The sequence below is a fragment of the Lissotriton vulgaris genome, chromosome 2_2, assembly GCF_964263255.1.
Source record: "Lissotriton vulgaris chromosome 2_2, aLisVul1.2, whole genome shotgun sequence".
Lineage (NCBI taxonomy): Eukaryota > Metazoa > Chordata > Amphibia > Caudata > Salamandridae > Lissotriton > Lissotriton vulgaris.
Genome location: NC_141688.1, coordinates 211,600,727 through 211,614,148, shown reverse-complemented (window position 1 = coordinate 211,614,148; position 13,422 = coordinate 211,600,727).

Sequence of the window (13,422 nt, the reverse complement as noted above, 5' to 3'; positions counted from 1 at the left end):
CTCCATTTCGTCAGACCGTATGGCTCTCTCGTATCTTTGCACAAAGTTCTTTCTTTTTCGTTCCTTTACAGTCTCTTTTACTCCTTATTGTCCTTAGAACCACACAACTGGAAGCTGACAACCCTCTTCGCAAAAGTTCTTTATAGTTCAATACAGACAACCCTAGCCCTTCTCCAGTAACTCAAGGGAAGGTCCCTAAGATTCTCTGCTTCCTGGGCGCTAGGTAATCTTCTTTTCTTCTCGCTTATTTACAAAGTCTTTTAAGCATCCACTATCAGGCGATCGCCTGCAGCTTCGACAGCAAAGTTCAATATCTCCATACGAAGATTGTGCTCTTCTTGGGCTGATATCTTTGTACCAAAATCGGGGAATTGCAATTCTGTGAGAAACATGTGCTTTAACTTGCTGAGGCGGGGAGGTCGGGGAACCATAAATGTCAGTGACCCTTCTTGTTCGACTCCGGGTACTAACAGTCGTATTTCCACTGTGACGATGGGCTCAGACCTGGACACCACCACCGCTCGGATCCTCCCCGTCACCGGTTTCGAAGCCATCTGTCGCCAGATATGTCCACTCAGGGGTGGAGTATCTTCTGCTAGGTACCCGCACTCTTCTTGACCTCCTCAAGGCCGGTGCTTCCTAAAGGGTACCAAAAGACAAAAATAAATCCCTGCTCAGAGATGTGGAACAACATTTTGCATTTCCTAAGGTAAAACAAATTTCTTGATAGCTATTTTATTCTGGGTACGAGCTAGAGCCCACCGCCAGTCTCTTGACTTTGACTGGCGTTCATAACTCTTTCAGTTACCTCTAAGTAAAGAGGTTGAGATATCCGGGAGCAGAGAGGGACTACCTTTAGCACTTTTTATAATTACTACCGTTTAATAATTATTTAAGTAAAAAATGTAGAATTCATCCAGATACGAACATCTTTGGGGACAGTTTGAGGACTCTTCATGCCAGTGGTCGAGAGAGGAACCGGATGTAAATCTGCCTGTCGAAACTGGGTGTTACTGGGGTGACCCACCACGAAGGTTTGCGCACTATTTACTTAAAATAACTATTGTTTCTTCGTACGGTTGTCCGAAAATTAATAAGATCGCTCACTTTCTTATACTTCAATAAGTTTTTATTCCATTGTTAATTTCATCATTACTTCATGATTAGATTCCATTTAAATCCTTTTTACATGTTTATGCGGGCAAATGAAACTTGTACAACATCCAATGCACGAACTGCCTATACCTTTCTTAGACAGTATTCTACAGCTCGTAGCGCTGTTTTTTTCTCTAAACACCAGTACACTTAACCACGGCTACGTGAAAACCTCGAGTTTGTTTTGTCGAACATAGGTCTTACACAGTCCACCCCCGTTAGGCCAATCTGCATATTTATCCAGAAATAATGTTTCTTGTGAGTTTTTCATTTGGTGACATGGCTATTAAGATAAAGTAATATTGTTAGAACTTTGGTTGATCGATTGCACGCAATGTTTACAATGAATTTGCTTACCATAACGTACTTAGGAACCGCAAGCTACATGAATGTTTGTTTGGCATATAATTGTTAACTGTTTATATATTAGCGACTGCACTGGTCTTGTATCTTTCCTTTCTAGACCCCTAAAGAAGGGTCCTATTCACGACCCGAAACAACCAGCCAAACACCTACGACGACTACAGTGCATCCAAAATGCCTCCGCCTGACTGATCGTCAACGTCCCGCGGCGCAGCCACATCACCCCGACCTGACAAACCTACACTGGCTCCTCGTCAACAAGACGATCACCTTCAAACTCCTCACCCACGCACTCAAAGCACTCCACAACACCTGACCGGCCTACCTGAACAGCAGACTCAGCTTCCGCACCCCCACCGGCCAGCTCCTCTCCACCAGCCTCGCACTCGCCACCGTCCCCCGCATCCAACGAACAATCTCCGGCGGTAGATCTTTTCCTACCTCGCCGCCAAGACCTGGAACACCCTACCTACCCATCTACGGCAGACCCAAGACCTACTCTCCTTCAGAAGACTCCTCGAGACCTGGCTCTTCGAGAAGAAGCACTACCCCCCTCCCCCTCTCAGCGCCTTGAGACCCTCACGTGTAAGTAGCACGCTCTACAAATATCTACATTGATTGATTGTAAAAGTTTCATTTGCCCGCATAAACATGTAAAAAGGACTTAAATGGAATCTACTCATGAAGTAATGATGAAATTAAACATGGAATAAAAACTAATGGAAGTATAAGAACGTGAGCGATCTTATTAATTTCTGGACAACGGTGCGAAGAAACAATCGTTGTTTCAAGAAAATAGTGCGCAAACATCCATGACGGGTCACCCCAGTCACACTCAGCTTCAATTATAAGGCACTGACAGACACAGTGCGTCAGAATTTGCAGCACACCCTGAATCATATAAAAACAGAAGCAAAAAACGAGTAAAACACAGAGTTACAAGAGTGCACAGGGATACCAAACCACCTGTAACTCTGCCTGTCATCACATTGGGCAGACACTAGCGTCCCACAAAGAAGTCACAGAGTGGGTGAAGATATATAGATATATATTGAGTAGCACAAAAGATAGTGAGGAGCCCTCTGGGACTCCACAGTCAGGTCGGCTAATGGCAGGAGAAAAGGCCCGAGCTTATCTAGTTCAATAGAAAACCGTTTACCGTCTCATCCATGGCTTTCAACCCAATGGACCACCAATCAAGGAGAGCGGGCTGGTGCTTGTGTAAAGCATTATGACAAGTCATCCAACACTTGCAGGGCATCTGCACCCTCTTGAATGTAGCACATGATTCCAGTAACCGACCTGCAGCATCCCCATCACATGTCATGATCTAAACCCGGCATGAGCAAAGGGCAGGAGCGAATAGGAACCTATGAAGGACTCAATTTGCTGACTTAGCACTTTTTGTAATTTTTTTTAACAGAAGTGGAGGGGTGCTAGTAAGAAAGAAATGAGCACGAACGGGTGGGAAAGATTACGTTTCCTGGTAAGGGGTATTACCAGACTATCCTGAGATGACCTGGAAACTAGTGACTTCTAGTTTTGTTGTGTTTAAGAATCTAGGTCGGTGCAGTCTTTTGCAAAATATTTAGGTCTGACACTAATTAAGAGAGAGTTCACCCAATAAGACTAGGTTAAACTAAATTGTGTTTGTTTTTAGTAGGAATTTCCCTGATCAGTCAGCATATGATTGACGTTTATCAATTTATCATCTGCGACCAGTGCATTTTGAAGTTTTTAATAAGTTAACACGCACCGGAGCTTATGCAGCCTGATTAGTCTAGCCCACTCCGGGAGACCCAGCCATATGCAAATCAGTCTTGACCCTGCTCCAATAGGATCAGTGCAGCCCAAACTGCAGAACCAGTACCGTTCTGAACCAGAGCAGAAAAATGAAAGACCGGTGTCTTTAATTTTTCTGTTCTGATTCAGAACGGTACTGGTTCAGCAGTTTGGGCTGCACTGATCCTATTGGAGCAGGGTCAAGACTGATTTGCATATGGCTGGGTGTATTCTGCGGTGGCACAGTGGGCAAAAAACGATTGGTTGGAATGCTGCTGAGGCAGATTTTTTGCAAGCATCATCCCATCACCTTTTGTGTGTTTATAGAAATAATGTAGCCTTACTTTTTCGTAGGATTAATATTCAAAGAGCTGTGACAGCTACCAAAAGTCATAGTGACCATCTTAACGAGTGAAGATGGTCGCATAGCAGCAGCATTCATCTATAGCCAATTTTGTTTTTTTACAGTAAGATATCTCTCCCTCAGGTTATAATAAGGGAAATATTCCCCTTTTGGGCATGAAGGATGTGCAGCTACAATTCAAGGATAGGAAAACCTATGGGACAGTATATGTTGTAAAGTCGGGTTCCAATCTTTTAGGATGGGTACATCAAAAGGAGTTGGGAATCATACTGGACCCAAATAGTGCTGAACAAGTTTTGCTCACAGAAAAGTTTCCGGGGGGGAGAAGATTTGTTAAGAATTCAAACAGCTTTTCAAAGAGGAACTAGGATGTTTGCACAATTTTCAACATAGGATTAAATTAAAGCACAATGCTAAACCTGTGGTGCACAGCCTGCGCACAGTGCCTCTTAAACTGAAAGAGCCTCTAGAAAATGAGCTGCGCAAGTTATGTGACCTGGACATAATTCAACCCATAGACTGTTCTGAGTGGTTGGCTCCGATAGTCCTCGCGGCCAAATCCAATGGTGAAGGAATCCGCCTCTGTGTGGACATGCGCATGTAGGAAGGTGGCTACCTGACTATGGTTACCCCAGATTTTTTGCCCTGTGTTTAGCTGGTTTTCGACTTAGTTGGCCTGGTTCCCTGCTAATCAGGGCCCCAGGCTATCTGCTCTCTCTGTAAAATGGATTCCATGTACCCTAGGTGCATAACTAGATTGGCTTGGGTCACCTTATCAGCCCCTGTACAGAGCACTATAGGTGCCCAGGGCATAGGTGCATCCAAGGCCTACCAGGGGCTGCAGCATATCTTTTGCCACCCCTGGCTGGCTATCTAAATTGACACAACTGGCTGATCACTCAGCTGGGGCAAGTGGGTGTAATCACCCCTTGCTTAGATATAGTATACCTATATCTAAACCTATATCTGGACACATATATAGCCTGTAAGCCACTCCTATGGAAGGCCTCATCAATCCTGGGGGCAGAGTGCGTGGTTTTTATGTGAGATGGTGCTCTGGCATGAGCTGAGCCTGTCTGCAGCTGACGGGAACAACTCCCTAAGCTGATCCGGGATAATGCCATACCATATACTCTTAAGCGCCTTATAATCCTCGCGGTTATATAGCAACTTTGGTTTGGCTTTATCAAAACATGTCGTGTAAGGTGTCATACGAATTGGAATACTACCCCCTCGCCAGTTCTGGCGACGGGGGTAGCATTCCACCCTTCTAGAGGGAGAAGACATGTTACTTTACTGAAACGCGGTTGATTTAAAATGAGCCTCAGATCCACAAAATGGATGCCCCTGCCACAGACACGGGTCTGGCCTCCTGCTGCTGACCGAAACCCGGCAGAGGAGGCCTGGACAAAGAGTTTCCTGTCACAGGGCGGTGTCAAACCACCCCAGACAGGAGATAGTGGATTGGAGTAGGGAGGTTTCAAAGAAACCAGACACTGCCTGGGGAGCACAAGGCTGCCCCTTGCAGGATCCGGCCAAACCGGTTCTGGGGCCTCCCAGCCCCTGTCCCAGCGCGGCCAGGATCAAAGGAGAGGGGTGTAACCACCCCCTTCCTGGGTCCCACCCATAGGAGGGGACCTAGCAGGATGTCCAACCCCCGAGATTCGAATAAGAGGGGGAGCAGTCCCAACGGACCTCAGATCATCCTGAAGAAACATAAGAAACAAAATCTGGACCCTTCGACTTTCTACACGACGTGAGAAGACTGAAGAATCTCCCTTGTGGTCAAGGAGTGACCACCCTGTGCAAACAGGTACCATCCAGCCCTCGACCCTTGCTTTGTTGCAGTTCCCGCCGGAACTCAAGCGACAGAGATCGACGAGATCAAGCTTGCCTGCCTTCTACCTGCCCGATCCACAGTCCCTGCAGAGCTGAGACCCGTGGAGGCGACCGGAAGCGTGGGGCACGCCATCTTGAAAAGGCCACGAGACGCTGACCGTGCAGCCCACGAGTGACCCTCGAAGCTGTACACCGGGGTTTGAGAAGCCCCAGCCCCGAGCTCCACTTGCACCAAAGCTCACCCCTCCACACTTGACGAGTGCTGCGTGGGGCCCTTCTGCTTGTGTGCGCTCGACGCGTTGGCCCGGTCACTTGCCAGCTGGCTTGTGGCCCCTGTGCCGACGAAACTTGAAATACAACTCGCTTTTCTGGTTGCTCCAGATCTGCACCAGCTCCTGTGAAAAGGAGCCCCCACTCTGACCCTCCTGGTTCGAGTGATAAGCAATCTCCCGGTTCCGCGTGGATTGCTTTTGCCAAGTGCTGTTTGCTGCAATCTTGAAGCCGACGGTGCTGACGGCGAGAGCCTACGTGGGACAGATCGTGACCTGCTCCTGGACGTCGCAGATGCCCCAGAGCCCACGTGACAGCGGAGAGAAGCCTATCGACAACCGCCTGATTGCGCCCGACATTGCCTGGTTCCGTCCTGGTTCCACCCTGGTCACTGCTGAGTGACCCAGACTCTGTCCCCTCTGCTTTCAGGTACTTTTCTACTTCGATCCACCCTTGGATCGCACCGGACACTTCTGCTTCACAGCGCCTGCAGCTGCAACAGCTTCAAGCACCAAGAACCTGCGTGACAGAACCCGACGCCACTTCGACCCTGTGCACCCACGGCCTGTGGGTGAGGTAACTTTGCAACGCCGGTGTCCATACACTGGTACACACCTCTAGGGTCTGTGTCTAAAGTTTTGTGTTCCTAGGTTCAGCGGAAGTATCTTTTAATTCACTTTAACTGACTTTTACGCACCATTGACAGTGCATTGGTGCGCGCCGCACTTTCCGTGCTGCACCCGTCTCCTGTGGGCTACTCCCGACTTCATCATTGTTAGTCCTGACTGCTCCCAGCGAATCTCTAGGCCCTAGGCCTAACCATTGTTCGATAAGTGTTACTTATACCACTTTTTTAATATATGGTCTGAGTGGCCACCCGCCCTCATCCATAAACGTGCAACTTTATATGTGTAACAGTGCTTTTGATTTAACGCTTGTGCCCCTTTCCTCATAAAGAGTACTGGGGAGTAATTTAGAAATAAATACATGTATTTTTATAATATATACTTGTGTGGTGTCCTTTCATTTGATTACAGGATTGTATGTGGTAAAACAGCTCGCTTAACACGACCTCTTAAGTTAAGCCTTTAAGGCTGCTTAGTCCATGCTACCACTAGGATAGCTTGTCTACAAGGTTGACTTACAACCTGACATCTTTGGGGTTTGTTTGGACTGATACCCAGTGGTTCCAGAATTGGAAACACTACATATCAGGCCAACTTCTCACATTGGTGTGCAGCGGTGCGGATTTGAGCTTGCTGTTTGTTTTACCATTGCAATCTTTATCAAATTGAAAGATCACATCAAGTACCTCTAGGTACATATAAATCAAAAGCTTAGCATATTAAGTTCTACTGAACTTAGTAGTTGTAGATTAAAGGGATTAGCACACCCTGACTACAACTCACTAGCAAGGTACAGTAGGAAACCACTTAGTGTAGGTAAGTGCACCACTTACACCTCACTAGCAGTCATGTCTGATACAGGTAGAGCTTCATGCTCTGCTCCTGTAATAGTTGATCCTATAGGGACAACATCCAGATATGACAACCTTAGCCACAAAGACCTGAGTGCCTTGTGCACAGCCAGGGGGCTAAAAAAGGGCAGAGGCCCTACCATTCCTTCCCTAGTAGCTCTCCTAGAAAAGGATGACCTAGATAAGGTGAGTCAGACTCCCTTAGAAACAGAGGAAGGGATAAACTCCCCTGAGAATGAGGATCTTCAAGAAGAAGTAGAGGAGGAGGAGGAAGACCCAGAGGAAGGCTCTGATTTAGAAGAGCCTGAAGATCAGGATCAGGGGGGAAACCAGGTACAGGTTGCCAGGCTTAACCAGGCCAACTTGGACCTACATGGGAATGGAGAGGGCCAGCACCACTCCAGATCTCATAACCACATTCTCCCAGGTAACAGAAGGGAGAGATCTCTATCAAGGGACTCTCACCTTTCTAGTGCCTCAAGAGAATCTCAGAGAGGGATGACTCCCTCCCAGAGAAAAGAGCATAGGGCCAGAATGAGGGCTGTCCAACTCCAGATAGAGAGGGAGGAGGTAGCTCTGGCTCAAGCTAAACTTACCTTAGCTCAAGCTAAACTTACCTTGGCTAGGGAACAGAAATTAAGTGGCTTAGATGCCACTGGTGGCAGCAAAATTCCTAAAGAGAAACCCAGGTCCTATGATAGTAGAAACCTGACAAAGATTGTGCCCCCCTATCAGGAAGGGGATGACATCCACAAATGGATGACTGCTCTGGAGAGAGCCTGCATGGTACAGCAGGTTCCTGAGGAACAGTGGGCAGCAATCTTATGGTACTCCTTTTCAGAGAAAGGGAGGGATAGGCTCCTCACTGTCAGACATGAGGATGCCAGCAATTACAAAGTCCTGAAGAGTGTTCTGATAGATGGGTTTGGCTTAACCACTGAACAGTACAGGTTAAAGTTCAGAGATACCCAGAAGACACAGACTCAGGACTGGACTGATTTTGTTGATTGTGCAACTAAGGCTCTGGAGGGTTGGCTAAATGGCAGCAAAGTACATGACTTCACAGGATTGTATAATTTGATTATGAGGGAGCAGATCCTTAGTAATTGTCAGAACCAGCTCTTACACCAGCACCTGGTGGACTCAGATTTGACCTCTCCCCAAGAATTGGGAAAGAGGGCAGATAAGTGGGTCAGAACCAGGATTAGGCCTAAGAATCAGGACAATAACCAGAAGAAGGAGTCTACCAAGCCTCAAGATAAGGGTGGGGATAAAAGTAAAGAAAACACTTCCCCAGGGCCCCAAAACTCCAAGAAGGGGGGTGGGTCCCAAGACACTTCTTCAACAGAGAAAAAGCCTTATTGCCATGCCTGTAAACAGGTTGGGCATTACAAAACAGACAGCTGTTGTCCCAAGAATGGCAATAAAGAAAACATTCCTCCAAAGCCAGCTCCAACACCTCCTGTTACTGTCAGCAGTAATCCCCCAGGAAGTGGGAGCACACCCAGGAATCTGGGTGGGTTTACTTTTGGAGCCCAAGAGGACCCTGGCCTATCCAGGTCCCCATCCCCAAATAATCTTGTCTATGAGACTGGCATGGGGTTTGCCAACTTCTCTGTTTGCCCAGATACCTTGAGCAAATATAGACAGGAACCTATCATCAATGGTTTGAAAGTTGAAGCTTTTAGAGACACAGGGGCTAGCATCACCATGGTGGCTGACTGTATAGTCCCCTCTAAGCAACTTTTACCAGGTGCCACATACCAGGTAACAAACATTGATGGCATCCAAACAAATCATCCCATGGCAGTAGTAAGTCTCAGCTGGGGAGGTGTCATTGGCCCAAAGAGAGTGGCAGTGTCACCAAACTTGCCTGTAGACTGTCTACTGGGTAATGATTTGGAAATCTCAGCCTGGGCTGAGGTTGAACAGGAAATCCATTCTAGAATGGTAAATTCCAATGGAAAGGTTAGTGGGACTGTACTGGCTATGGCCCCAATTCAAGATGTCCTTCCTGAAAAGGTTGGTAGGGCTGAGCAACTCTCTGCCCCATCTTTACCAGAAGCTCTTCCAAAACAGAGTAGCAAAGCTGTTATGATGACAGCAGAAACCCAAACTGAGTCTCCTCCTGAAAAGGTTGGTGGGGCTGTGATGGCCACAGCCCAAACTCAAACAGATATGTGTGTTGTGAAGCCTGAAATGATGGATCACCCCACCCAAACTGAGAGCATGGAGGAGGAAGAGAAATCTCCCCCTCACCAGACAGTAGGACAGGATCAGCCTCCTCCGGGAACTGATCTTACCCCTGATGAAGGAACTGCCCCAGAGGTTGTTAGGCCTGGCCTGACAGAGCCTCTGATAGCAGTGGACCCTTCTCAGGTGGGATCCAGTCTGGAGCAGGTAACCTGCCCCTCTCTACCTTGCCTTAGTCAGCCCAGGGCTGCAGAGGACAAGAAGGACAGTGAGACCCAGAGGGCCCCCTGTCAAATAAAGCACCCCCATCAACAGATTAGGGGCACCAAAGCTAGTAGGCCTAGTAAGGTGAAAACTTTAAAAACTCCTGAGGGAGCCCCCTTAAAAGTAGTTAGGGACCTCCCCCAGATGGATTCTGTTGGGCACAGCCAAACCTGGGACCCAAAGGGCCCAAACCTGAACTGTCCCTCCAGCAAGCCACACAGAGGGACCCAGCCTCCAGCTTTAGGTAGCCAGAGGTTGACCCTGAGAGCTCAGTGCAACTCAGTTGAAGAAAGAAAGGCACACATGGTGGAAGATAATTGGAGGAAGTTGAGCCCAAACATAGTGGAGCCTCACTTCAATACTCCATATCCAAACCAGCCTTTAACTTTGCATAAACACACTCAAGGTAGTGATTCCCTATGGTGGAGACCCTCTAATACCCCTAGGGTGAGGGACTGCTTAGTGGACCATGAGACAGGGGGTACCCATGCTAGTGCAGGTACTTCCTTATATGGCCACTCAGGCAATAAAGGCTTACCTGGACAAGGATAGCCTTATCTCCTTTCGTTTGGGGGGGGGTTATGTAGGAAGGTGGCTACCTGACTATGGTTACCCCAGATTTTTTGCCCTGTGTTTAGCTGGTTTTCAACTTAGTTGGCCTGGTTCCCTGCTAATCAGGGCCCCAGGCTATCTGCTCTCTCTGTAAAATGGATTCCATGTACCCTAGGTGCATAACTAGATTGGCTTGGGTCACCTTATCAGCCCCTGTACAGAGCACTATAGGTGCCCAGGGCATAGGTGCATCCAAGGCCTACCAGGGGCTGCAGCATATCTTTTGCCACCCCTGGCTGGCTATCTAAATTGACACAACTGGCTGATCACTCAGCTGGGGCAAGTGGGTGTAATCACCCCTTGCTTAGATATAGTATACCTATATCTAAACCTATATCTGGACACATATATAGCCTGTAAGCCACTCCTATGGAAGGCCTCATCAATCCTGGGGGCAGAGTGCGTGGTTTTTATGTGAGATGGTGCTCTGGCATGAGCTGAGCCTGTCTGCAGCTGACGGGAACAACTCCCTAAGCTGATCCGGGATAATGCCATACCATATACTCTTAAGCGCCTTATAATCCTCGCTGTTATATAGCAACTTTGGTTTGGCTTTATCAAAACATGTCGTGTAAGGTGTCATACGAATTGGAATACTACCCCCTCGCCAGTTCTGGCGACGGGGGTAGCATTCCACCCTTCTAGAGGGAGAAGACATGTTACTTTACTGAAACGCGGTTGATTTAAAATGAGCCTCAGATCCACAAAATGGATGCCCCTGCCACAGACACGGGTCTGGCCTCCTGCTGCTGACCGAAACCCGGCAGAGGAGGCCTGGACAAAGAGTTTCCTGTCACAGGGCGGTGTCAAACCACCCCAGACAGGAGATAGTGGATTGGAGTAGGGAGGTTTCAAAGAAACCAGACACTGCCTGGGGAGCAGAAGGCTGCCCCTTGCAGGATCCGGCCAAACCGGTTCTGGGGCCTCCCAGCCCCTGTCCCAGCGCGGCCAGGATCAAAGGAGAGGGGTGTAACCACCCCCTTCCTGGGTCCCACCCATAGGAGGGGACCTAGCAGGATGTCCAACCCCCGAGATTCGAATAAGAGGGGGAGCAGTCCCAACGGACCTCAGATCATCCTGAAGAAACATAAGAAACGAAATCTGGACCCTTCGACTTTCTACACGACGTGAGAAGACTGAAGAATCTCCCTTGTGGTCAAGGAGTGACCACCCTGTGCAAACAGGTACCATCCAGCCCTCGACCCTTGCTTTGTTGCAGTTCCCGCCGGAACTCGAGCGACAGAGATCGACGAGATCAAGCTTGCCTGCCTTCTACCTGCCCGATCCACAGTCCCTGCAGAGCTGAGACCCGTGGAGGCGACCGGAAGCGTGGGGCACGCCATCTTGAAAAGGCCACGAGACGCTGACCGTGCAGCCCACGAGTGACCCTCGAAGCTGTACACCGGGGTTTGAGAAGCCTCAGCCCCGAGCTCCACTTGCACCAAAGCTCACCCCTCCACACTCGACGAGTGCTGCGTGGGGCCCTTCTGCTTGTGTGCGCTCGACGCGTTGGCCCGGTCACTTGCCAGCTGGCTTGTGGCCCCTGTGCCGACGAAACTTGAAATACGACTCGCTTTTCTGGTTGCTCCAGATCTGCACCAGCTCCTGTGAAAAGGAGCCCCCACTCTGACCCTCCTGGTTCGAGTGATAAGCAATCTCCCGGTTCCGCGTGGATTGCTTTTGCCAAGTGCTGTTTGCTGCAATCTTGAAGCCGACGGTGCTGACGGCGAGAGCCTACGTGGGACAGATCGTGACCTGCTCCTGGACGTCGCAGATGCCCCAGAGCCCACGTGACAGCGGAGAGAAGCCTATCGACAACCGCCTGATTGCGCCCGACATTGCCTGGTTCCGTCCTGGTTCCACCCTGGTCACTGCTGAGTGACCCAGACTCTGTCCCCTCTGCTTTCAGGTACTTTTCTACTTCGATCCACCCTTGGATCGCACCGGACACTTCTGCTTCACAGCGCCTGCAGCTGCAACAGCTTCAAGCACCAAGAACCTGCGTGACAGAACCCGACGCCACTTCGACCCTGTGCACCCACGGCCTGTGGGTGAGGTAACTTTGCAACGCCGGTGTCCATACACTGGTACACACCTCTAGGGTCTGTGTCTAAAGTTTTGTGTTCCTAGGTTCAGCGGAAGTATCTTTTAATTCACTTTAACTGACTTTTACGCACCATTGACAGTGCATTGGTGCGCGCCGCACTTTCCGTGCTGCACCCGTCTCCTGTGGGCTACTCCCGACTTCATCATTGTTAGTCCTGACTGCTCCCAGCGAATCTCTAGGCCCTAGGCCTAACCATTGTTCGATAAGTGTTACTTATACCACTTTTTTAATATATGGTCTGAGTGGCCACCCGCCCTCATCCATAAACGTGCAACTTTATATGTGTAACAGTGCTTTTGATTTAACGCTTGTGCCCCTTTCCTCATAAAGAGTACTGGGGAGTAATTTAGAAATAAATACATGTATTTTTATAATATATACTTGTGTGGTGTCCTTTCATTTGATTACAGGATTGTATGTGGTAAAACAGCTCGCTTAACACGACCTCTTAAGTTAAGCCTTTAAGGCTGCTTAGTCCATGCTACCACTAGGATAGCTTGTCTACAAGGTTGACTTACAACCTGACATCTTTGGGGTTTGTTTGGACTGATACCCAGTGGTTCCAGAATTGGAAACACTACATATCAGGCCAACTTCTCACAGCGCAGCCTTAATGACTGTACCTGGGTAGAAAGACATCCCTTGCCAGTAATAAATGAAATACTAAGCACCATGGGCCCGCTAGGTATTTCAGTGTAATAGATCTATCCATGGCGTACCACCAGATCGAACTACATCCAGATTCAAGGCCACTCGCGGCGTTCATTACGCCTTTCGGAGCATTTAGGTTCAAAAGGATGCCTTTTGGCCTTGCGTCAGCTGCAGCTATTTTCCCAAGAGCTATGCAGAAGATCCTGGAAGGTGTGGAACTCACTATGTGCTTCCAAGATGATATCTTGGTCTATGGAAAAAATTCAGAAGAACACAATGGTGTATTGAGGCAAGTCTTTAAAAGACTCATGGATGCCGGCCTAACAGTGAAGAAGGAAAAGTGCA